This window comes from Macaca mulatta, chromosome 11 (assembly GCF_049350105.2).
Source record: "Macaca mulatta isolate MMU2019108-1 chromosome 11, T2T-MMU8v2.0, whole genome shotgun sequence".
Taxonomy (NCBI): Eukaryota; Metazoa; Chordata; class Mammalia; order Primates; family Cercopithecidae; genus Macaca; species Macaca mulatta.
In genome coordinates this window covers 27,309,087-27,332,925 of record NC_133416.1, presented here as the reverse complement: position 1 = coordinate 27,332,925, position 23,839 = coordinate 27,309,087, and the positions used below count along the sequence as shown (strand labels likewise).

Here is a 23,839-nt window from a genome sequence, read left to right as displayed (position 1 = left end):
ACACAGCGAGATCTCATCTCTAGAAAATAATAAAATAAAATAAAAATAGAATGCATTTGTATAAAGTACAAAGTCAAAAAAATGAAGTGGAAAGGTCAAATAGGCACTTAGATATATGTCTGGATTCAAGAGAGAGGTTTGGGTTGAAGATAAAAATCCGGGAGTCCTGAGCCTACAGGTGGCACGTCAAGCTGTGAGAGCTCTTGAGATCACCCAGGGTGTGAAGGCAGACAGAGAAGAGAAGTCCAGGGCTGAGCCCTGCTGCACATCATCGCTTATCAGTCTGAATGATGACATGAGGAGGAACTAGCAAGAGGCTGAAAGGGAACAACAGAAAGGTAGGTGGAACATCAGGTGAGTGCGGTGTCCTGGAAGCCAAGTGGACAAAGTGTTTCAAGGAGAAGAAAGTAATTGGCTGCTGATAGGACAAGTAAAATGAGGACTATGAAACAACCTTGGATTAGTAATGAAGGAGGAGGTAACTGGTGATCTTGATGAAAGCAATTTTGTTATAATTTGTTTAAAAGTGAATCCGGGGAGAGAAATGAGAAACTGCAAAGATGGATACTGCTTTTTAAGAGTTTGCCATGGGCCAGGCACGGTGGCTTACGCCTATAATCCCAGCACTTTAGGAGGCTGAGGCAGGCGAATCATCTCAAGTCAGGAGTTCGAGACCAGCCTGGACAACATGGTGAAACCCTGTCTCTACTACAAATACAAATTAGCTGGACGTGGTGGCTCATGCCTGCAATCCCAGCTACTTGGGAGGCTGAGGCAGGAAAATTGCTTGAACCCGGGAGGCGGAGTTTGCAGTGAGTGAAAATTGTGCCACTACACTCCAGCCTGAGCAACAAGGCCAAAACTCTGTATCAAAAAAAAAAAAAAAAAAGTTGCTGTGAAAGGAAGGAAAGAAATGGATACTAGCAGACAGATAAGTGGAGTTAATGGAGTTTTAGTTGGGAGAAATAACCGCATGTCTGCATGTTTATGGGAATTATCCAATCAGGAGGGGGAAACTGAGGATGCAGAAGAGAGAGATGAGAATGAATGGCAGAACTTGTCCATGAGCATGAGTCAGGGAATGCCTCTTAGTGCACAGGTGGCAGGACTTAGCCAGCAGCAGAGACAGGTGATTCCCAGGAAGAAGGGAAGGTCAGCATGTGGGCACAGGTGCAGATAGGCAGGTATAGGGGAGGGAGGTGTGGATGATTTCTTCTGATTGCTTCAACTATCTCAGCAAAGCCGTAGAGAGGAAGTGTTAAACAAGGGAGAGGAGAAAGTATGAAATAATCTAGGAGAGAATGTGAGAGGGAAGGGATTAGGGAAACACTGTACAATTGCTGGGCAGTATGAAAGACTGCATGAAAATTCATGGTCCCAAATTTAACAGGAGACCAGCTAGCACAGTTATATGTCTTTTAACTGCATGGCTGCAGGCACGGAGCAGGCGGAGAGTTGCAGTTAACTAGGGTTATGATCTATCCAAGCAAGTACGATGTGAGAAGAAGGGCTCAGTAGAGTTGAATATATGCAAAGCAGTGACTCTACTGATGGCCATAGGATATAAACTAGGTAGGGAGAAAACAAATGACACAATGGTGGGGATGATGGACATTATAATAGTAATAAAGTCATTGGATTAAAGATTCTGGTAAGATAGAAGGCTGGTGAATTTGAGATACTACAAGGAGTGAGCTGGAAAGTTAGCAGGTGTTTGTCAAAGTGTGGAATACAGCATTTGAGATAGGACAGGGCTGCAGCTAGTGGTAATAAGGTTAAGGGTTTATGGCAGTGTCCATGTGGTGCTAATTCTGTAGGCATGCAGAAAGCAAGAGTTGCAGAGGCTGTGGAGTGAATGGCTGTATGCGCACTCTACTTACCTCTGCTGGTTGCCATTTCTTTCCTTTCTTTCACAGCAAACCCTTTTTGAGAGAGAGAGAGTCTCTATCACTCAGGCTGGAGTGCAGTGGTGCGATCTTGGCTCACTGCAAACTCCGCCTCCTGAGTTCAAGCGATTCTTCTGTCTCAGCCTCCAGAGTAGCTGGGATTACAGGGGTGCACCACCATGCCCAGCTAACTTTTGTATTTTTAGTAGAGACAGTGTTTCACCACGTTAGCAAGGCTGATCTTGAATTCCTGACCTCAGGTGATCGCCCGCCTCGTCCTCCCAAAGTGCTGGGATTACAGGCGTTACCCGGCCCAGCGATCTCTTAAAAAGCAGTGTCTGTACTCACAGTCTCTAATTTCTCTCCACCCATTCACTTTAGAACATTATAGTGAAATTGCTGTCATCAAGATCACCAATTGCCACCTCATTTATTATTATATAAATCCAAGGTCATTTAATAGTCCTTATTTTACTTGTACCCATAGTGTATGTTCTTTCTCCAAGAGCGGGCCTCATAAGGCATCTAGTGACTGAACTATATGATTTAGATGCACTGTTTATACATCTGTGTTGTGTGTACTTTTGAAAATAGTTACTTGGGTGGTTCATGTGTCCATATTATATACTAGAATACCAAATAGAATGCATAATAGTATTTTTTAAACGAAAGAGGTATTTCATTCTTCCCAAATGTGCAATCGTAAGTGCTTGAACTAGAGCCCTATTTAGCTTGTAAGACAAACGTGTTTTTATTTTTCCTGCCTGGTAGGTAAGAATTAGTGTTACACAAGTATTGCATTTACTTTCTTATTTTTTACAATGTGCAAAATGGAATTACTTAATCACCATGACTTTTTCCCCATAAAACTACTCACAAAGTAACTAGCACAAAGAGTTGTATAATAAATCAAGCACCCTACATAAAATCTAGATATTTTCTACATACCAAAATTAACAGACTTGCCTTTGTCATTTTCATGGAAGAGAGGAAATTTGCCAGAGAAGAACTTCTAGTCCTGAATATATGGATTTGGAAATCAGAAGCCCAGGGTGAAGTTTTTATAATGGAAGGATGATCCTACTACTGTAATATATATCAGCACCATGTAGGTTATGAGAGGAAGACAGCACTGCTTATACCCGCATTAAAATTCTTTCTTCCAATTTGCATGTCCATTGTCTACAATATATTACTAGGACAACTTTGCTGGTTGTCATTCCCTGACAGTCAACAGGGCATTTTTATCAGCAACGACCAAAGGATGCTGGGGACTTTTTTTTCTTTTACTTGTTCTTTTTAGACAAAGTCTTGCTGTGTCACCCAGGTTGAAGTGGGGTGGCGTGATCTCGGCTCACTCCAACCTCCACCTCTCCAGTTCAAGCAATTCTCCTGCCTCAACTCCCAAGTAGCTGGGACTACAGGCACCCACCACCACAGCCCGATAATTTTTTTTTTTTTTTTTTTTTTGTATTTTTAGTAGAGACGGGTTTTCACTATGTTGGCCAGGCTGGTCTTGAACTCCCGACCTCGTGATCTGCCTGCCTCAACCTCTCAAAGTGCTGGGATTATAGGCATGAGCCACCGCACCCAGCCAGACTTATGTTTTTTACTGATCAGGCCAGACAGTGCCCAGAGTAAAGACACCAGGAATCTCTTGGTGTCATTTGCAGGGGCAGAACTAGGGTGCAATGTATTAGGCTCTGCTAAGACTCCCAGGTGACTTCTTTCTTCACACCATTCTAAATGCCAGATATAGGCATGTGGAAGTCACTATGGAAAGGAAGATAAATAAAACAAAGTAGCCTATGACTTTCAATATTTGTTTGTGAAAAATTGCAATAATAGATTTTATTTTATCTTGAAGGAGGGCCATATGGATCAAACTGTTGGTGAGTTTATTTCTCTTGAGTAAATCAGTTGGGGTGGAAATGTCAGAACATACAGTATCACAAAAGAGTATGGATGGATATATCTGTTGTGTCTATTACTTGGGCTATATACCTCCTTTGAAAAGTGCCCTTCCCTGCCAATAGAGGCAGATTTCCTCATAGCCTGCTAGTTGTTCGAGTGGGAATAGGGTGCTATGTTGGCATGTGCAAAGTTCATGCATTGGAAATTTAATCCCCAATGCAACAATATTAAGAGATGAGAACTTTAAGAGGTAATTAGGTCATGAAGGCTCTGCCTTCATGAATGAATTAATGTCATTATCACAGGAGTGTGTTAGGCATCATGGAAGTGGGCTCCTGATAAGTTCAGTTTTCTTCTTCTCTTGGTCTAGCGTGCTTGCTTCCACCTTCCCGATTTCTGCCATGGGATGTCCTTCATGAGATACAGCACCATGTTCCTGAACTTCCCAGCCTTCAGAAACATGAGCCAAATAAACTATAAATTATCCTGGTATTAGGCCAGGCGTGGTGGCTCAAGCCTGTAATCCCAGCACTTTGGGAGGCCGAGATGGGCGGATCACGAGGTCAGGGGATCGAGACCATCCTGGCTAACACGTTGAAACCCTGTCTCTACTAAAAAAAATACAAAAAACTAGCCAGGCAAGGTGACGGGCACCTGTAGTCCCAGCTACTCGGGAGGCTGAGGCGGGAGAATGGCATAAGCCCAGGAGGCGGAGCTTGCAGTGAGCTGAGATCCAGCCACTGCACTCCAGCCTGGGCGACAGAGCCAGACTGCGTCTCAAAAAAAAATAAAAAATAAAAAATAAATTATCCTGGTATTTAAATATTCTGGTATTTTATTTTAGCAACAGAACATGAATTAAGACAGAAAATTAGTACCGAGGGTGGAGTTGTTACTATAACAATTACCTGAAAATGTGGAAGCAGCTTTGGAACTAGGTAGTGAGTAGAGGCTGAAAGAATTTAGAGAAGCAGGCTAGAAAAAGCCTAGATTGCCATGAATAAAACACTAAGGAACATTCTAGTGAGGGCTCAGAAGATCCCAGAACTCAGGAAAGTCTGAATCCTCATAGAGCTTACTTAAGTGTTGATAGAATGTTGATAGAAATACGGACAGTAAAGGCCATTCTGATGACATCTCAGGTGGAAATGAGGAAAAAGGTATTGAAAACTGGAGTAGGGTCATCTTTGTTATACCATTGCTAGGACTTTAGGTAAATTGTGTTGATGTCCTAAGGCCCTTTGAAATGTAAAATTTAAAGAGCAATGAAGTAGGATACTTGGCAGAAGCTAAAATGATTACCATGGATAGAAGGGAGCCAGGTGCTATTCATAAAGACAATGGGAGGAAGATCCCAAAGGCATTTAGAGTTCTTTGAGGTTGCCCCTCCCTTCACAGGCCTAGGGTTCTAGGAAGGCGGAGTTGGTTCAGGGGATGGGCCAGGGGCCTCCTGCACAGGCTCATTGCCCGGAACCACCTTGGGTTTCTGTTCCCTGCATTCCATCTAAGCACCCCTTGGTGGCCCCAGTGGTGGCTCAAGCAGCTTCAGGTGCTGCTTGATTCTGTACTCTGGGAGGTATAAGACTTAAGCCTTGGTAGCATTCAGGCATGCAGAATGCAAAAGCTGTGGAAGCATGGCTTCCTCCACCTAAATTTCAAAAGATGCCACAGACCTCCTGGAAGCCCAGGCAGAAACCTGCCACAGGGATGGAGCTACCACAAAGAGCTCCTATTACAGCAATGCCAAGCAGAAATGTGGGGTTGGAAATGCCACAGAGAGTCCCCACCAAGACAATATCTAGTGGAGTTAAGGAAGTGGGGCTACCTCCAAGACCACAGAACTGTAGGGCCAGCAGCATGCAATTCCAGCCTGGGAGAGCTGAAGCACAGCTGAGCACAGAAATGCTATAGGGGTGGGACTGGCAGAGGTCTCAGGGGCTCAACTCCTGCCCCAGTGTGCCCAGGATGCAGGACATGGAGTCAAAGGAGATTATTCTCCACCTTTAAGACTTTTTTTTTTTTTTTGAAACAAGTTCTCACTATGGTACCTAGGGTGGAGTTAGTGGCTGTTCACAAGTATGATCATAGTGCACTACAGACTTGAACTCATGACTTCAAGCAATCCTCCTGACTCAGCCTCCTAAGTAGCTGGGATTATAGGCACACACCACCACACCTAGCTTAGCTTTAAAACTTACTGTTGTTTTCCCTTATAGGTTTTGGACTTACTTGGGACCAGTTACCCCTTTCTTCTTGCCTATTTTTCCCTTTTAGAATGGAAATGTCTATTTTATGCCTGTCCTACCTTTTTGAAAGTAGACAACATGTTTTGATTTCACAAACTCACAGTTAGAGGAGGAGTTTGCCTTGGGATGAATTGTGTCTCAGATTTTACTCATATCTGATTTAGATGAGACTCTAGACTTTGAACTTCTGAGTTGGTGCAGGAATGAGTTAAGACTTTTGGGATGCTTGAATGCAATTTGCACTGTGAGAAGGACATGAGTTTTGAGGACCAGGGGCAGAAAGCTGTGGTTTGAGTATGTCCCCTAAAGTTCACATGTTGGAAACCTATCCCCAGTGCAGCAATATTGGGAGGTGGGAACTTCAGGAGGTGATTAGGTAATGAGAACTCCACCTTCATGAATGTATTAGTGCTGTTATCACAGGAGTAAGTTAGTTATGACGGGACTGAGCTCCTGACAAGTCCCCATCTTTTCTTTGTCTAGTGCACTTGCTTCTGCCTTCTGCCAGGATGACATTCACCAGATAATAATGCCATGCTCTTGGACTTCCCAGTCTCCACAACCATGGCCAAATAAGATTCTTTTCTTTATAAATTATCAAGTTTGTGGTATTCTGTTACAGCAACAAAAACCAGACTAAGACACAGGGAATAGGTAACATAATTTATATAGATTCTTCCTAATAAATTTAAATTTAGTTTTCAGTGAGCTTTTTCAACTTTTTATCTCTGTTCTTGTACCTCTCCACCCCTGCCCATAATGGCCTTTTAACAGAATTTGATTCACTCCATCTGCCATGATGGACTGTGAGGAGTAGCATAGCAGGGGTTAAGAGCATGGACTCAAAATCTAGATTGCCTAGGTTTTCCTCCAAACTTTGCCTTTGGTCAAGTGATTTAACCTCTCTATCTGTAAAATGGTGATCTAATAGGATCAAAGTTAGGATAAAATGAATTGCTATATGTAAAATACATAGAACACTGCTTAGCACATACCAGGTACTCTGAGGTGTTAGCTATATTATTGCCAAAAACATATCAGACACTGAATAGTTTCTCTATGTCTTACCCATTTTTATTATCTACTAATGCGAAGCAAATTGCCCCAAGATTTAGAGATCCAGATCAATAAACACTCATACTCTCAGTTTCTGTGGCTTAAAAATCTGGTACTGTTTAGCTAAATGGTTCTGTTTCCAAGATCACTCCCATGATTATTGGCAGGTCTCAATCCCTTTCTACATGGGCATCTCTGCAGGGTTACCTCACGGTTTGGCAGTTGGCTTCCCCCAGGATGAATGCTCCAAGAGAAGGAGACAGAAAAAGAGAGAGAAGAGGGGAGAGAAAGAAAAAGTGTGCAAGAATAGCAACAGTCTTTTAAAACCTAATTTTGGAAGTGACATTTCATCACTCTGCTACATTTTATTCATTATGATCAAGTCAATAAATTCAGCCCACACTTAAAAGAAGAGATTACACAAAGACAGGCATCTTTGGGGCCAACCCACCCTACCATAGATTGTGACCTGATTTAGGGAGTGTCCCTAAATTATTTTACCTATACATGTATAGAGAGAGAATATTATTTTCACCAATGAGAGTCAGTTTTCAGCATCTACCCTCCTAATAATATACAGACACTAGTTCTGCCAATAAAACCCATTTTTGACATCCAATATGCTAATTAACCAAAGCCTGGTTGGTGGACGGGATGGGATAATGGAGAACCTTGCAGGAATCATCTGGGCCTGGCCTCTTCTGTGCAGTGTTAGATGACCATGTTGGAACACATCCTTGATGGCAGGTCAGCTGGTTGCCCCTAGAGTTATAGCTTAAACTAATTGGCATGTATATAATGATATGCCAATGACACTAAAATTTTTAAAGTAAATTACAGCTGGGCATGGTGGCTCACACCTGTGATTCTAGCACTTTCCAAGCCTGAGGCGAGAGACAGGATTGCTTAGGCCCAGGAGTTTGAGGCCAGCCTGGGAAACATTGGGCGACCCCGCAGGACTAAGTGGCTCACGCCTGTAATCCCAGCACTTTGGGAAGCCAAGGCAGGTGGATCACTTGAAGTCAGGAGTTCGAGACCAGCCTGGCCAAAATGGTGAAACCCTGTCTCAACTAAAAATACAAAAATTAGCTGAGAGTGGTGGCAGGTGCCTGTAATCCCAGCTACTCAGGAGGCTCAGGCAGGAGAATCGCTGGAACCTGGGAGGTGGAGGTTGTAGTGAGCCTAGATCGTGCCACTGCACTCCAGCCTGAGTGACAGAATAAGATGCTGTCTCAAAAACAAAACAAAAACTAAAACAAACAAACAAAAAACCTTGGGTGACCCCACCTCTGCAAAAAAAATATTTTTAATTAGCCAGGTATGATGGTACATGCCTGTGGTCTCAGCTACTAGGGAGGCTGAAGTGGGAGGATTGCTTGAGGCCAGGAGGTTGAGACTGCAGTGAGCAGTGCTTGTGACACTGCATTCCAGCCTTGGCAACAGTGTGAGACTGTCTCAAAATACATGCATACATACATACATACATACATACATACATACATAGCAGACTATATATAATGCCTTCCTCTATGATTTTCTGTAGGTCTTACCAACTCTGAAAACCTCCTCTCATTTTGAAAATATATGACTATGAATAAAAGAATAAATGAAGGATATAATAAAAAGAAAATGGTTGAACTTGCATATTTTTCTAACTTACATGAGTCTCAAAATAGAAAATCCAGACAAGTGGCATGTCTATGTTGAATCCCACTGCCTGGTGACTGAAAGCTGAGAAAGTATTTTGTTGACTTAATAAAGCCCTCTCTGGCAGTTCCAAAGGCTGTTGTGGCATTTCTGCTTCACACACTTCAGAGAAGTTGATCTTCCATCAACGCCGAAGTGCAACTGAAAGAAAGGGAGCATCCGAAACTGATAACATAAGAATAGTACAAAAATTATCTTTAAATTTTAAAATGGAGGTTTTAAGTGAATAAAAACAAATTATATACACTATGATCTCAAATATATAGACCACAGGAAGAAAAGCCCCAAAAATATTAGTAACAAAGAACGTTCTGAGTAGTGAAATTGTGGATAATATTTTACTTTTCTTCAACTTCTGAAATTTCCAAATTTCCAAAATAAAGCCTTTTTGGGATGCACGTGTGTGTGTGTGTGTCCACATATCCATGCTTTAAGTAGGGTTCTTCCATATTGAATTTTTAGTGTTAATGCAGAAAGTTCATTCTAGAAAGCTAAAAAGGCAGAATTCAGCTATCCTTGAATCATAAAGAGGTTAACATCTGGATTAGTCAGCCCCGATTGCCATCACAAATACCTCAGTCTGGGCAGCTTAAACAACAGAAATGTATTTTTGCACAGCTCTGGAGGCTGGAAGTCCCAACTCATGGTGCCAGCTGCTTTGGTTCCTGGGGAGTCCTCTCTCCTTGGCTTGCTGATGGTGGCCTTCTTGCTGTGTCATCCTGTGTCTTTTCCTCTGTGGCGAGTGGAGAGAAAGCTGTCTAAGATCCCTTCCTCTTCTCACAAGGACAGCGGTCCCAGAGGATGAGGTCCCCACCCTTATGACTTCATTTAACCACGGTTACCTCTCTACAGCCTCTATTTCCAAATACAGTTGCGTTGGTGGTTAGGGCTTCAAGGTATAAATTTGGGGGGAGTGAGATGGACACAATAGTAACATCTAAACCTAGAAAATTCTTTCATGGCCTTTTTTTTTTTTTCTTGATAAAGTCTTGCTCTGTCTCCCAGGCTGGGGTGCAGTGGCATAATCACAGCTCACTGCAACCTCGACCTCCCAGGCTCAAACGTTCCTGCCACTTCAGCCTCCCAAGTAGCTGGGGTCAAATGCCACCATGCCTGGCTAATTTTTTGTATTTTTTGTAGAGATGGGGTCTCTCCATGTTGCCCAGGCCGGTTTCAAATTCCTAGAGTCCAGAGATTTCCCCCGCTTAGCCTCCCAAAGTGCTGGGATTACAGGCATAAGCCACTACGCTTGGCCCGTCACATCATTATATAGGCACCCTGTTCTGTTCTAGGACAAACACAGTGACCATCTAATCTCTCTCAAAATCTATAGCCCAACTAAGAACCCATGTCTTTTCCAGGTTTCGGGTTGGTTGGTCATTCTTCTGTGGACCCAGCATGTCTGAAATGCTGCCTATTTTTAAAAGTGTTTTCCCAAGTGGCAAAAATTAATTAATTAAATAGGAATTAAATATGTTCTCAAATCTATCATTCCACCTTTATATTTCCTAAGCTTGAGGAAATTGCTGTGACAGTCACTTCCAGACTAAAAGCAGTTCTACATTGGCCCGTCTGCAGAGTAGTGCCCAGTCCACACACCGTCCATTATCTGGAACCACACCAGAGGTTTGGAAAGAATTGAAATTCATGTAACAGTCCATGCTGCCAAGTGTGGCTATTTAAATTTAAATTAATTAAAACTAAATAAAACTTAAAATTCAGCTCCTCAGTCATACGAGCCACATGTCAAGTGCTCCACAGCCACATGTGGCCATTAGTGACGCAGTGCAGAGTAGAGAACATTTTCACTATCACAGAAAGTTTTACTTCACAGAGCTTCGTTCTATTACAAAAAGATTGCCCGCTATCAGAAAATACTGGTTACTTACTCTCTGACACAGATGTGTACATGATATAGGAGTTTTTTCTTAGCTCTTGGAACCGAGACTGCTAAATAAAAGAGACTTCAGGAGCGCCTTCGGGGCGTTCACTGTCTAGAACTGTGATGTGAATTACAGTAATCTGTTACCTTACTTTTCACTGGCGTTCCACATTTCCCATAGACCCCTTCAGTGGCGGTTATGACATGAGTGAAAAATAATAATGATGTAGGACTTCTGTAGATGCAGACGTTTTCCTGCCGCTTTGCATAAAAGGAATTACTCCTTTAATCCTTAATAGGATTCTGCTTTTATAGGGAGACTCTGTTTAAAGACCAGTTCTTGGCCAGGCTTCGTGGCTCATGCCTGTAATACCAGCACTTTGGGAGGCCACGGTAGGAGGACTGCTCGAGCCCAGGAGTTTGAGACCATCTTGGATAACAATGTGAAACCGTGTCTCTACAAAAAATTTAAAACCTGTCTCTACAAAAAATTTAAAAATTAGCCAGGGATGGTGGCTACATGGGAGGCTGAGGTGGGAGGATCGCTTGAGCTCAAGAGGTTGAGACTGCAGTGAGCTGTAATTGTTTTAACTCACTCTAGCCTGGGTAACAGAGCGAGACCCTGGCTCAAACAACAAAACAAAACTAAATACAAAGACCAGTTCTTTCACATGAGCTCCCTGATTCCACTTTTTCCTGCAACTTCCTTCCTTCCATGATGGCAGAGCACGGTGGCGAAAGTCCTGACTTGCAATGCCTGGTTTCAGATCTCAGTTATGCTATTAATACTTTCTGGCTGTGTGATTCTGGGCAAGTTGCTTAACCTTTCTGTGCTTCAGCTTAATCATCAGTAAAACAACAATGATAATGCTACCAATATTAAGATGGTCTGTAAACATTTCATAGCTTAAAACATAAAGTGCTTTAAAATGGTACCTGCCACGGAGGTAGTGCTGAATGAATGTCAGCCAAAATTAAGTTATTCAAGTTTTTGCAGCAAGTAAAATATCAAATGTCTTGAGCTAAAAGCACAAATATCTCTCTCTTTCCTAACCTTCTAGAACACTTTGCTTCTTTATTCAACAGGTATCAAATCCTGCCATCTATTAGAGAGGTCTCTGCATATATCTTTCTCCATTACCTGATAAACTCTTGGAAAGCAGTTTGTCTTTTTCATCTTAGCAGTCTGAGTACCTAGTGTAGTGCCATTGCCATTCATTAACGGGTTTTTAACTTTTTTTTTTTTTTTTTTTTTGAGACGGAGTCTTGCTCTGTCGCCCAGGCTGGAGTGCGGTGGACGGATCTCAGCTCACTGCAAGCTCCACCACCCGGGTTCATGCCATTCTCCTGCCTCAGCCTCCCGAGTAGCTGGGACAACAGGCACCCGCCACCTTGCCCAGCTAGTTTTTTGTATTTTTTAGTAGAGACGGGGTTTCACCGTGTTAGCCAGGATGGTCTCGATCTCCTGACCTCGTGATCCGCCCATCTCGGCCTCCCAAAGTGCTGGGATTACAGGCTTGAGCCACCGCGCCCAGCCCTTTTTTTTTTTTTCCTAAAGATAGGGTCTCACTATGTTGCCCAGGCTGGTCTCAAACTCCTGAGGTCAAGTGATCCTCCTGCCTCAGCCTCCCAAAGTGCTGGGATTACAGGTGTGATCCACGCCTGGCCATCTGTTAAAGAAAGTATAATATCACATTCCTTCCTGAATATCGTGGATCATCAAAACCCCCATATCAAATTATATTTCTATTTGAGAAATTATTTTGCTATGTTATTTATTTATTTTTTGAGATGGAGTTTCACTCTTTTTGTCCAGGCTGAAGTGCAATGGTGCTATCTCGGCTCACTGCAACCTCTGCCTCCTGGGTTCAAGCGATTCTCCTGCCTCAGCCTCCCGAGTAACTGGTACTACAGGCGTGCACCACCATGCCTGGTTAAAATTTTGTTGTATTTTTAGTAGAGACGAGGTTTCATGATGTTGGCCTGGCTGGTCTTGAACTCCTGACCTCAGGTGATCTACCTACCTCGGCCTCCCAAAGTGCTGGGATTATAGGCATGAACCACCGTGCCTGGCTATATTTTTATTTTTTTAAAGACAGGGCCTCACTCTGTCACCCAGAGTGCAGTGGCATGATCATAGGTCACTGCAGCCTCAAACTCCTGGCCTCAAGCAATCCTTCCACCTTGGCCTCCCAAAGTGCTGGAATTACAAATGTGAGTCACTGCACCCAGCTGATATTCTAGTTTAAACTTTAGTTTAAATAATCATGCCTGGGTGACATAAGTTGAAGAGAAGGTTCCTGAAAGAGCCCCAGCAGCTTCAATTTTGCAACAATTCTTTTCAGGCATGTTCTCTCTCTAAGTATTTAATTTTTGTTACAGACCCACAGGCTCTTAGGCTCCCCATGTAATGGAAAATAACACGGGACCAAGTACATTTCCCAGACAAGGCTCTACTTTGGGGCTTGTGCTCAAGCACAAGGATGGCAGTAGAGGCACAAGGGTTCTCTGGCTGGCAGCCTGAAAAGAGCCAGTAAGGCAAAGTGTGGGAATTGACATCAGGGGTAGGGTAAGCAAGACGAGGCTGGGCTAGAGTGTGCAGGTCAGCATATCTGGTTGCCATGGTTACCTTGAGTAATGGGCCATCTGTGGTCTGGCTGGCAGCAACGAGGCCATAAATCAATTGTTCAGCATTGTTTTCCAAGGTGGGACACTCAACAACCTTGGTTTGCTATTTGGCTAGTCTAATGACAGTTTCTAGAGTTATTTAAGTAACAGGCCTGGTTAGACACTATGAGAGCACAGAGGAATGGCGATTTTCCTTTTATGACTAAAGCCTCAGGGTTATCAGGTACAGTGTCAGCAAGGTACTAGTGTAAAGGAGGTTTTGTAAAGAGAAGGAAAAAGAAAAAGAAAAAAAATATGTAAAGGAGTAGCCGAATCTCACTCCAGTTCTGTCTCATTACGACACAAGCCTACCTTAAAAGGCACCAATAGGACAGAACTGGGAGCAGTAGCTCTCTTTATAAGAGTGTACCCATGGCCGGGCGTGGTGGCTCACGCCTGTAATCCCAGCACTTTGGGAGGCCAAGGTGGGTGGATCACCTGAGATCAGGAGTTCGAGACCATCCTGGCCAACATGGTGAAACCCCGTCTCTACTAAAAATAAAAAAATTAGCCGGGTGTGGTGGCGGGTGCCTGTAATCCCAGCTACTCGGGAAGCTGAGGCAGTAGAATTGTTTGAACCTGGGAGGCGGAGGTTGCAGTGAGCCATGATAGTGCCACTGCACTCCAGCCTGGGTGATAGAGTGAGACTCCAGCTCAAAATAAATAAATAAATAAACAAATAAATAAATGCAGATTTTAAGCTGTCCCAAAATAAAGAGAAATATTGTGTCTTACAATTTATACAGCTATTTTCATAGACTTTTTATTAATTTTATAATGCTTCTGATATTTGTCTATTCATTCTGCAAAAAAAAACATATTGGGTTCATCTATGTGCCAGTCATTGTACTAGGCACTGATTATACCATTGTCTTACCCCTCCTGCTGCCTTCAGTCCAACGGAGGGACAGGTTTTAAATAAAATTATATAAGTAATTATTTAAATTACTATTGTGAAAACTGCTGTAAACAAGTGTTAAGTGGAATAATTCATTTGGCTAGAACCAGGATTGGCTTTCCTGAGACATTAACACTTCTTATTATGTCTTAAAAGGTGAATAATTACAACCACCAAAAATTTTCCCCTGGGTCATCATTGTCTTGTTAAATAGGAACTTAAGCAGGATTAGATGTCCAATTTGCCTCTTTCCAAAACATCCTCACCAACATACCTCCACTCATTAGGTTTTCACAAAAATTCTAAATATTTTACAACTGAAGAGCTGAGATAGCGAATTACGAGGGGCCCCTCATGCTCACCTGTATCTTCAGAAAATTTGCACTTGTTCTGCTAGTTACACATTAAAATTTAGACTTGTAGGCTCTTAACTGCATGATAAATAGGCTGGTGTTCCAATGTCTCACCAGAAAGCCATGGAGGTGGAAAAAGTATAATTACCTGAGTCCAGAACCTAATTCCATTTTATATCCAAACTCAAAATATATTGTGCATCATTTAATAAACAATTTCCCAGGACTGTAACAACCATGCAGCAGAGGACAAATTTCAAACTTCGGAATTTGGAAAAGGCTTTCACTCTTTGGAAAAACACACCACTTAAAGGCAACACACTTGGGGCCAGGTGCAGTGACTCGCACCTGTAATCCCAGCACTTTGGGAGGCTGAGGTGGGCAGATCAGTTGAGGTCAGGAGTTAGAGACCAGCCTGGCCAACACAGTGAAACCTGATCTCTACTAAAAATACAAAAAGTCAGCTGGGCACGGTGGCAGGTGCCTGTAATCCCCAGCTACTTGGGAGGCTGAGGTGGGAGAATAGCTTGAACCTGGGAGACAGAAGTTGCAGTGAGCCGAGATCGTGCCACTGCACTCCAGCCTATGTGACAGAGCTAGACAACATTTCAAACAAAACAAAACAAAACTATATATATGTATGTGATCATATATATCTGTTCCTTTCACTATCCCCTACATTTTCTGATGACCATCTTATGGCCAGAAACTATTGTGATTTCAGTGTCCACATTTATTCATGTTTATCTTTTAGCTCCTGAAGTCTCTCTTTGGTTATTTATAATCTTCTGTTATTTATAATCACATTAGTGAAGGATTCACCTTAAGTAACAATGTTTTAATTTTTGATATGGTTTGGGTCTCTGTCCCCACCCAAATCTTACGTTGAATTGTAATCCCCAACATTGGTGGTGAGGCCTGGTGGGAGGTGATTAGATCATGGGGGTGGTTTCGAATGGTTTAGTTCCATCCCCCTAGAGCTGTCTTGTGATAGAGTTTCACAAGATCTGGTTGTTTGAAAGTGTGTAGCATTTCCCCTCTCTTCCTCCTGCTTCAGCCACGGAGGATGTAACGTGCCTGTTTCCCCTTCCTCTTCTGCCATGATTGTAAGTTTCCTGAGGCCTCCCCAGGCATGCTTCCTGTATGGACTGCAGAACTGTGAGTCAGTTAAACCTCTTTTCTTTATAAATTACCCAGTCTCAGGTAGTTCTTTGTAACAGTGTGAGAATGGACTAATAAAGCTTTTAGTGAAGTGTTGCTAAAGCTCAAACATTCTTTGTGTGTGAGTTCAAATTTTGATAAACACTGATCTATTCCATATTTTTCTACAATCTCAGTCACTGTTAATAACAGAAACCAGATACATCTACAAGGAAAAATAGCTGTGACATCATCTTTGTATACAACATCCCAATTAACATTAACATTATTAGAAGCTAATTTTTTTCTTTTCTCAGGGGTAGGAATCTATGGCAGAATTAATATTTTTCTTCTCTTCTTTGCCAGGGTCCAGCTCAGACAAAGTAGAGATGCAAGAAACAGACTATTTAAACAAGGTTATTCAAGTGAGATAATAATTACAGCTATTATTTACAGCTTTCATAGCTGATGAAATATTTATTTTCCCATAGGCCCTGTAGGAAATTGACTAGTTTGTATCCAACTTTGTAATCTTATTTTTGCATTTTTTCTTTCATTGACTATAAATATTTCTGTTTCTTCTATACTTTTTTTTTTTTTAGGTGAAAGCAAGTTTATTAAAAAGCAACGTAATAAAAGAGTGACTGCTCCACAGGCAGAGCAGGGTGGGAGGGGGCTAGTTGCCTATTTTATAGCAATTTCTTGATGATATGCTAAACAAGGCATGGATTATTCATGAATTTTCTGGCAAAGGGTAGAGGAGCTCCCCACACCTGGGGTTTCTCCCCCATCCTCACCATATAGGATAACTTCTGGACATTGCCACAACATTTGCAAATTGTCATGGCACTGGTGGGAGTGTTTTTTAGTATCCTGATGCATTATAATTAGCATATAATGAGCAGTGAAGGTTGTTGTCATCACCTTCTTGGTTCTGGCTGGTTTGGGCTGGTTTCTTTACTGTCTCCTCTCTTATCAGCAGGGTCTTGTTACCTGTTTTTTACTATCTCTTGTCTTACTAGCAGGGTTTTGTGACTTGTTTTTATCTGTCTCCTGTCTTATCCGTAGGGTCATGTGTCCCATTGTCTTGGGAAACAGTCCTTGCAGACATTGTTAAGCTATTTCTTTAGCTGTAAACATCTTATAATCATGGGTTCTGACTGGCAAGGAATATGCCTTGATGGTTTTAAGATGGAGTTGATTTTAAAATGGTGTCACTTTGGCTCTCCTATGCTCTTGTTTCCCTAACATAATCCCCCCTCTACTTATGAGACAATTCTTCATCTTAAAGGGAGATGAAGGGCAAAGGTTGATGTTGTTGTTGTTGTTGTTGTTGCTAGTTTTTTTGATTTGTTTGTTTTGAGACAGAGTCTCACTCTGTTGTTCAGGCTGGAGTGCTGTGGCGTGATCTTGGCTCACTGCAACATCTGCCTCCCAAGTTCAAGCGATTCTCCTTCCTCAGCCTTCCGAATAGCTGGAATTACAGGTGCGCCTGCCACCATGCCTGGCTAATTTTTGCATTTTTAGTAGAGACAGGGTTTCACCATGTTGGCCAGGCTGGTCTCGAACTCCTGACCTCAAGTGATCCACCTGCCTTGGCCTCCCAAAGTGCTGGGATTACAGGTGTAAGCTCTTGTTGCTGAGACAAGGTCTTGCTCTGTCAACCAGGCTGGAGTGCAGTGCTGCAATCACAGCTCACTGCAACCTTGACCTCCTGGGCTGAAGCCATCCTCCCACCTCAGCCTCCTGAGTAGCTGGAACCAAAGGTACACTCCACTATGCCTGGCTAATTTTTGTGTTTTGTGTAGAGACAGGGTCTCGCTATGTTGCCTGGACTGGTCTTGAACTTGTGGGCTCAAGAGATCCTACTGCCTCGGCCTCCCGAAGTGTTGAGATTACAGATGTGAGCTACCACACCCAGCTGAAGGTCATTGTTTTGTAACTTCTTCTTGCTGACAGTGAACATTGACCTTAGGGACAGGATTCTCTCATAAGAGTTTGCAGTCAGCCTCTAGGGAGGCAGGGGAACTTCTTGTTTGTGTGATGGCCTGATGATTTGATGGGCATAGGCCTTGCCTAGTACTGGAGGTGTAAAAATCTCTGGATGCCTGATCTAAGGGACCCAAAGGCAGGATATCTTTACTTCTTGGGTCAGAAGATGGCATGTGTTAGAAGCCTTGTGCCAGCATCATCTTTATGTGGAATTGTTTTAATCTAGAAGACACAGACTTTTACCAAGAGATTAAACAATCAAGGACCAGATTAGTAATAATAAGATGGCTATCAAAGGTACTAGGAAGGGCAAAAACCAAGTGAGACTTGGGAGAATGCTTTCAGTGGTTGACCAGATATAGTTGGAATGGTACCTTGGTTCTATTTATGTAAAATTTCTTCTATATGTCTTTGAATGAGCTTGACTCCCGTGTTGGTTTTCTCATTGATAAATTGAAAAAAATTTTTGACACATATTCATTCTATATTTATGTGAGAGTGATGTTATTAGTTTTTGCAATTTATACTTTAAAACCAGTTTGGAGGTCTCACTGAAATGTCCAGGTATACTCACCAGGCAGAGCCAATTAAACTGCCTAAAAATTTACCTTATGGGTTGCTGAAATCCAGGTATGTGGCAACAGAAGTTTGGGCTGGCTGACTGTTCCCCTGCTTCCTTTTTTTTTTTTTTTTTTTTTTAACATTCTATGTTTTTGTTTTTGTTTATTTTGTTGGACAACTGTATTAATCTGTCTTATCTAATTTGTGATTTGGGCCATTTCTTTTTCCATTACCAGATTCAGGAACTAGTGAATAAAAGAAAATAATATGCAGGTAAATGTTTAACAATTGGTTCTTTCATGAGAGGAGAAAGGAAAAAACCCAGTCAGGCAGGCAGTAAGGGTGGGTCCTCGGTTGCATTCTCTCAAACAGAAGAACAGCCTGCAGGCACAGATAAGAGAGCTTATACAGCAGGACTTGCCTAAGACGTGCCCACAGCCACACAGATAAGAAAGGCTACACGAGTGACTTGCCCAGGTATGCCCACAATGGAAAATTTTGTCCCCTAACACGTGCACAGCAAGGGGAACAAAGGAATATGGAGTAACTCAAGCTAAGGGCCTGTATGTGCTTTAGGAGGATGGGGTGGAGCCCCCAGAAGTTTGCACCTTATGCAAATAAGATGCCCAACCCTCATGGGTTTCTTATCAAAGCCTTTGCATTCAACTGTAAAAAATGGCAACCCTTTTTCCTGGACCCCTCTCTATTGCAGAAAGCTGTTCTTTATTTCACCTATGAAATTTCTGCTGTAAACCTCACACTTGGTGTGTCCACATCCTTGATTTCCTTGGCTGTGAGACCAAGAACTTGGGGTGTCATCCCAGACAACATGGCTGCTTCACTTTGAGGTGGCAGCAGGGGCTGATTTTCAACATTTATTAAATTCTGTGGTATAAATACTGGTAACATGGACCTTTTAACCTACCAATGTGACGTCACTGAATGCAGAGTTAGGAAGAGCTGAGCATAATCGTCTCTCATGAGCCAATGGGGCCCAGCCACAGCACACCTCTGCTAATGAACCAGTAGGCCAGTCTTGGCTTCATAATCAAGAGAGCACCTCATATATTCATGTGTTCTTAGAAAACAGTGCTGTGAGCCATGCCTTTTTCTACAGCATGGTCCAGGAAGTTGTGTGTAACGCACTACCAGGCTGGTCATCGGGCACCCGCTATGTGTATGAAAACCTGAGCCTCTCTGGGTTCTGAACATGACTGATAATTAATTCCTCACTGTTGGCAGCAATAATTAAGAGTCTGGTTTTATTGCCTATCCCCTTGGAGATCTCTCTTAGGATGAGGAGGAACTATTTTCCTTTGGGGGAAATATGACAAACGGAAAATATGGTTTATTAGTCTTTTTTTTTGTTTCTGTTTGTCTATTGTGAGTGCAAGTCAATTAAAACAATATTTAATGCTCACTGGAAAGGGGAACAAGTCTTTGAGATCTAGCCAGAATGTTATTGTGTTACCATGTTGACTTTTGACCTGTGGATGAGATTGTAAAACTCAACTGCGTGCTCTCTGATGTCTATGTGTTTGCAATTGAAACAGCCTTTATCTCTTTTGAATGGAAGATGAAATATTAGTAAATTAGGGTAAAAAGTATTTTTAAATTAAATTCTTTTTGAAAAAACGAGCTCTGATTTTATTGGTTTATGGAGAATAGTAAGTGCTTATATAAATTTAATATTCCTAGAAGTCCTTGAAAATAAAGAAATGAAACTTGTAATACATTACTCAGGGAGTGCCAAGAAAAAAAAATATTCTCATAGAAGGTTTTGCTCAGGAGCATTTTGATATAAGAAGCTGAGTTCAAAGATCACCAAAATCCTTAGACAAATTAGTATGATAATGGCTTAAAAAACAGCATTGTCTTTCCACAATTTTATCAATATGGAGTATAATACAAATGTATAATTTTTAAAAATAAAATTGAGTTTGTTTTCTAATGGAGAGACTGGTTAATCTGAGTTTCCTAAACTTATTCTATTTATAGATCAGATAACATTGTACCCCACATAATGTTTAAGAATACTGAAAATATAAAATAATACAATCAATGACATTGAATTATAATATATTTATTTATTTTTTTGAGGCAGGTCTCACTCTGTCACCCAAGGTGGAGTACATTGGTGCAATCTCAGTTCGCTGCAGCCTCAACCTGCCTGGGCTGAACTGACCCTCCCACCTCAGCCTCCCGAGTAGTTGGGACTACAGGTACATGCCACCATGCCCAGCTAATTTTTGTATTTTTAGTAGAGACAAGGTTTTGCTATGTTTCTCAGGCTGGTCTTGAACTCCTGAGCTTGAGTGATCCACCTCCCTCAGCCTCCCAAAGTGCTGGGATTACAGGCATGAGCCACTGCGCCCGGCTGAATTATAATTCTGATACATGTTTTTATATCAGCATTAATTATATTTTGTATTGTGTTAGATTCAGCATAATACCTAAAATCTTTAGTTAAATTAAGCCTTTGGACTGTAGTAAATTGAATTAATAGATAATCTTTGGATAGCTGGGGAATTTTGAAGTAAGATAAAATATTGAAGCATAAATCACCAAATATAATTGTGAGAACTAATATATACTTTTGCTCTTTATTTTTATGAAATAGGGTGGCTATTAATTTACATTATGTAATTGTGCATGTACTCAATGTTACCTCTTTAAAAGGCATAAAAAGCACATATCCGATGGCGGGGAGCAGTGGTCATATTAGGCGCGCTTAGCAGCTTTGCTGTCGTGCCAAAATGCTTATTTGTGACAAATAGTTCTAAATTACTGGCCACCCCAACCCTGCCCTCACACCTAGTACTTTCTGTAAAAAAGATGGAGTAACAAGACCAGATTAATTCTCTTGCCTTAAATAACTAAAACACCAAAAAGTATGTATTTGAAACAATGGTTTTCAGACATTGAATAACAGAAGAGAGCAGTAATCCCTGAGAGCAGGAAAAACAAATGAAGTGAGCCTAATGATGGACCCAGCTTCCTGCCTAGAGTCTCCAGACTACAGCATAGAGAATACACCTGGGTTGTCAATGAGTTGAGGAGACATTGTTGGGAGTATAGGGAGGCCAAGGCAGCCAGGATTTGCAGAACACAGTGCTGAAGAGGAGTGGGGAGAGAGAACTCTCGAAATCTGCAGTGAGTGGATCCCTCCTCCCTTATGTAGGTACCGGTCAGCACACATCTGTGAGGAAACTCCTCAAGATTAGGGTCACCACTGGGGCCGACCGAGCTGAGTGGGTCAGCCGTGGACCACAAGCCCCTGCTGCAGGAGCGGCTGTTGGCCTACAAACTGCAGGCCGTCCAGAGCAACTGTGCATGCACCCTGCACAGCTATGGTGCCACCCCTGCCAGCCCCCGCCAAAGCCCTACCCCTACCTCATCACAGGGGTACCCACCCGCCACCCCAGGGTCTATAACATCTACAGCCGGACTGCCACCCAGTACCCTGCCAACTCCATCACGGTCGTGGGAAGCTGTCCCCTCTGCAGGGTCGGGGGTGCTGGAGGACTGCTTCACCTTCCTGGGCATCTTCCTGGTCATCATCCTGTTCCCCTTTGGGTTCATCTGCTGTTTTGCCTCGAGGAAGCGAAGATGCCCCAACTGCCGAGAGACCTTAGCTTAAAGGGAACACCACTCCCGGCTTTCCTATACCCAGCTCTCTTTTTCTAATGTAAATTTCATGTATAATAGTTTCATTTGATTAAGCTTCAGAACTGTTTTGTTGTTGTTGTTGTTGTTGTTGTTTGAGTCAGAGTTTCACTCTTGTCACCCAGGCTGGATTATAATGGCGCAATCTCGGCTCACCGCAACCTTTGCCTCCCAAGTTTAAGCCATTCTCCTGCCTCAGCCTCCAGAGTAGCTGGGATTACAGGCACCAACCACCACGTCTGGCTAATTTTTGTATTTTTAGTAGAGATGGGGTTTCACCATGTTGGACAGACTGGTCTTGAACTCCTGAGCTCAGGTGATCCATCTGCCTTGCCCCCAAAAGTGCTGGGATTACAGGTGTAAGCCACCGTGCCCAGCCTCAGGACTGTTTTGTAAAGCAAGATGGGATAGATGTGTCACATGCGAGCCGCGGTTTCCTGGAGCGTGGAGAGGCAGCTCTGCTGCTCCCTCCCAGGGTTAATGACAACTCAATAAAGCACTGCTTTTATTATTTGCAGTCTTCAATTTGAGAAAGGCGAGAAATAATATTTTTAATAAATGAGATTCATACCATTAAAAAAAAACAACAAAGGCCAGGTTCAGTGGCTCACACCTGTAATCCCAGCACTTTGGGAGGCTGAGGTGGGTGGATCACAAGGTTAGGAGTTTGAGACCAGCCTGGCCAATATGGTGCAACTCTGTCTTTACTAAAAATACAACATTTAGTCGCATGTGGTGGTGGGCACCTGTAGTCCCAGCTACTCAGGAGGCTGAGGCTGGAGAATCGCTTGAACCTGGGAGATGGAGGTTGCAGTGAGCTGAGATCACGCCACTGCACTCCAGTTTGGGAAACAGAGCAAGACTCTGTCTCAAAAAAACAAATAAACAAACAAACAACAAAAAAACACAGAGCCTAGAATAGTGGACATTCTCACCAATTAGAGTGGGAAAACTTTGTAATACATGGAATTTTGGGTATGGAACTCAGAAAAGTATTTCCTCAGAAGTGGGACAAAATCACTCTTGACTAAAGACTGCTCTGGTCACATCTCACAAAGTTTAAAAGTAAGGAAAGATAGGCTGGGCCTAGTGACTCACACACCTGTAATTCCAACACTTTGGGAGGCTGAGATGCGCAGATCATTTGAGGCCAGAAGTTGGAGACCAGCTTGGCCAACATGGCAAAACCCCCATCTCTACTAAAAATACAAAAATTAGCCAGGCATGGTGGTACATGCCTGTAATCTCAGCTACTTATGTGGCTGAGGCACAAGAATTGCTTGCACCTGGGAGGCGGAGGTTGCAGTGAGTTGAAACTGCACCACTGTACTCCAACCTGGGTAACAGAGCAAGACTGTTTCAAAAAAAAAAAGAAAAAGAAACAGAAAGGAAAGGTAAAACTGGTTCCAACTGACAGTTGTGTCCCAGGACAAGGCACAAGAATATTGAAACGAAAGCAATACAAGAATTCCTATTACTCAACAAGACAAAATTCACAATGTCTGGCATCCAGCAAATATCATGTGACATGCAAATAAGCAAAAAAATATGACCCAAAATGAGGATAATTATGAATAACTGAAAGGGTTCCAGAAATGAGATGGAGAATAGAATTCATAAGCAAGTATATTAAAAGTTATAATGAATATTTATATTACATTATAAATTATATTTTATATGTTCACAAAGGTAGAGGAAACATAAGTATGTTAAAATAAAGAAGATATTTAAATGACTCTTTCATCCCTGCAAGTTCTGAGGAGAGAAAAAAAGACTCAAAGGAAACTATAAGAAATAAAAAAGATAATATTTGAGATAAAATAGAGACTATGTTAACAGTGGATTAGATGCTACAAAAGAAAAAATGTTAG

The 23,839-nt window shown here is 42.2% G+C and overlaps 1 pseudogene; it reads left to right on the top strand.

The window, feature by feature from the left end:
* The first annotated feature begins 973 nt into the window (after positions 1 to 973).
* Positions 974 to 22,526, top strand: LOC100431071 (membrane protein BRI3 pseudogene; annotated as a pseudogene).
* The last annotated feature ends 1,313 nt before the right edge of the window (positions 22,527 to 23,839 follow it).